This window comes from Microtus ochrogaster, linkage group LG2 (genome assembly GCF_000317375.1).
Source record: "Microtus ochrogaster isolate Prairie Vole_2 linkage group LG2, MicOch1.0, whole genome shotgun sequence".
Lineage (NCBI taxonomy): Eukaryota > Metazoa > Chordata > Mammalia > Rodentia > Cricetidae > Microtus > Microtus ochrogaster.
This window is the reverse complement of record NC_022028.1, coordinates 52,624,859-52,628,163: the sequence shown is the minus strand read 5'-3', so window position 1 is coordinate 52,628,163 and position 3,305 is coordinate 52,624,859.

The following is a 3,305-nucleotide window of genomic DNA, read 5'->3' as shown; positions in this document are numbered from 1 at the left end:
CAGGCCATTTTCAAGACATGCAAACTGAGGAGGCAGGAAGGGGAGGCAACATCACAGACAGCAACAGCGCCGATGTGGGTGTAGACCTGCTTGGTCACATGGTCCCAGGGCCAGATGAAGATTCTCTCTGGGCCACCTTCACTGGGGATGGGCTCAGAACCTGGACCAGTGGGTTCAAGGCCCGGCTCTTCCTCTGACTTGATGTGCAATACACTCCAAGTTCCTTGTTCTCACTGGGCCTCAGCCTGATCTTCTAAAAAAGCCAGGAGGGTTCAGATATGGTTGTAGTACCTGAACCTGGGAGGCTAAGGCAGAGGAGGATCTCGAGAAAGTGTGAGTTCAAGGTTAGCCTGGGCAATAACGTGACCCCACCCCCAAAATAAAAATAAACCAACACACTAATGAGGCACGGGAGTGTAAGGTTGAATCAGACAGTCACCTGCCCTTGGTTGGCTCTCCTGGACATGTCCACAGACCCTCTCGTCCCAGGACGTCCTTGGCTGTCTCAGCGGACCACCCCAGCAACATCTTGCTTACATCAGCTCTTCACATGTGTGTTGGTTTCCACTCTTCCCTGAAAGGAAGATCTGTCACAGACAGGAAGGCTGAGACCCAGAGAGGAAGATCTCTCTGTCACAGACAGGAAGGCTGAGACCCAGAGAGGAAGATCTCTGTCACAGACAGGAAGGCTGAGACCCAGAGAGGAAGATCTCTCTGTCACAGTCAGGAAAGCTGAGAGAGACCCAGAGAGGAAGATCTCTCTGTCACAGTCAGGAAAGCTGAGAGAGACCCAGAGAGGAAGGTCTCTGTCACAGACAGGAAGGCTGAGAGAGACCCAGAGAACAAACAATGGCCACGGCCCCACCCGGGGTAGATGACCATCAAGTCCAACCCGCCATGCCTCCAGAGGCACTCTCTTCAGCCCCCGCTGCCTCTCACCCTGCCTGGGGAAGCCTGACAGATGGGCCCACAGCTGGCTGGAATCCTGAGGCCCCCTGGTACCATTTCCCACAAAGGTTGGCAGTGGTGCCCTGCGTGCCAGCAGCCTTTTCCTCGGCAAGGCTCGTCCTAGGGGGACCCTGATCTCACTTTGACCCCATGGGCAGGAGGTGTAGGGTGAGACCTCTGGCTGCCCTGTGGACGTTCCCCCTTCTGCAGCCATGACAGGGATAGGACTGAACCGAGGCTCTGGCCTAGGGTATCTGGGAGGTGGGCTAGTGGCTGTCTTCAGAAGAGGAGGGAGAGGAGGCACTCCAGCGTCCCCCACCCCACCCAGGCCTGACGCATGTCCTGCACCCTCACCTCACACCAGGAGAGCTACCGATGTGGTCTCTACTGGGTGAGGCCTCCTAGGAGGGGCTGTTTGCTCTCAGGGCCCAGGTTCTGAGACGGCTTTATGGTGCCATCTGGGAGATGGAGCATGGGCGGGCCTGACTGGCGCAAGGCCATGGCAGAGGGGGACCTGTGACAGTGAGGACCTGCCCCCCAGCTGTTGCCTGGCCCCAGGAGAGGGAGGGGCTGGGTGAGTGGGGGTCCAGCCCAGAGCTCCAGATGACCAGTGACTTGCGCCAGGTCACATTTGCCCAGGTACGGGTGACGTTGGAGCCAGGGGCCCATGGCAAGGGTAGAACAGAAGACTTGGTCCAGCTACTCAAACCTGGGGCAAGGCCTTGACCTCCCTGGGTCTCAGTTTCCCGTACTGGAAAGTGGGAAGAATTGATACCTTTTCTCTGTGTGCGCTCTTACGAAGCCAGAGGCCAAGGGTATTCCTCAGGCCAGCGAGCCTTGGGTTCCACCTGCTTCTATCTCCCCAGTACGGGTCAGAGGTCAATGTTGGGTGGTGTCTTCCTCTGTTGTTCTTCACCCTACTTTTTGAGACAGGATTACCTTTAACCTGGACCTTAAGAGTTCAGTTGGACTGGCTCACCAGTCTCTGCACCCCAGAGGGTCCTCTGCTTCAACAACAAGCGGTCACCTACTGAGCCAGCTCTCCAGCGGATTTTTTTTTTTTTTGACAGGACCTTATGGAGCTCAGGTTGACCTCACACTCACTATGCAATTAAGAATGGCCATTGGCTCCTGACCCTCCCATCTCTATCCTTCCAGTCTGGAATTACTGGCAGGTGCCACCATGCCCAGTTCACATGGTTCTAGGTGAGCATGCTACTAACCAAGTCACATGACCACCGAGTCACATGACCACCGAGTCACATGACCAGCTCCCCTCAACTCCCAGAGGTGTTGAATGTGCTTCCTGTCCTCTGAACCCCAGCCTTCGTGGGCTAATTCTGTCTGAGGCACAGCGGGTGAGGCTGAGGAACTGAGGGGAAGCTGTCACCAGTCCTCCTGGCTGTTACTTCCTCACAATGGTGACATCAATGCTCCCACACAATGCAGCCAGACACCCCTTACCTTCTCCCCTCCCCCCCAGTCTCAGAGACACCAGGGCAAAGGCAGCAGAGCCCTTAGGAGCACTAAGACAATGAATCCCGGTCCTGGCAGTGAAAGGGTTACTCGTACCACCTGGCACTGTGGTGCAAGGCTGAGCACCTTCCAGGAGAGCTGGCTGACCCTGGAGACTTCCTTCTGCTGCTCCTTGGAGTCCCGAGGACCCAGAACCCAGGGTCCACCCCTAGAAGGAAAAAGAGTGGGGGAGGGGCACCACCCAGGACCCAGTAGCCGGCCAGAGTCTTCTCAGGACTGGAGCGTCCTTCTCTACTGTCCACAGACCTTCCTCCAGTCTGGGCTAGCCTCCAGGGCTACCTCAGCAGCACCTGAACCCTACCTTGAAGCTTTCTCCCATAGTTGTCTTCTGGGTCTGGGCCCTGGGATGGTGGCCTCTCTCAAGAGCTCAGCAACCCCCATGGCTCCAGGGCAGGATGTCGGATCTCTTCTGCTCATTTCCTTTCGAGCTGTGCTCAGCACATGAGGACATCCTCTCTTGGCGTGGGCCTGTGCAAAGAAGTCCCTGTCCACACTTGAACACTGGGGCAAGGCCAGGTGCAGGGCCAGGAGGCTCCCTGCAGGGTCTCGGGATTTGGGGACGGTTGCCCCTCACATCAGAACCCTGGAGTGTCCAGCCAAGGCTGCCCTTCCTCCTACTGGACATCGAGGGCAGGCTTGGCTGGACTCTCACTCACCCTACCTGAGCAACACTGAAGTCGAGAAGGCTCAGGATTTTGCTAGGGGACCTACACTTAGCTGGAGTGTGGGAGAGGGAGGGGATCCTGCAGAGGAAGCAGTGCCCAGACAGGAGGGCGGCGGTGCGGAGAGGTAGGAGGAGCTTCCCTAAATTATTCTGCTCT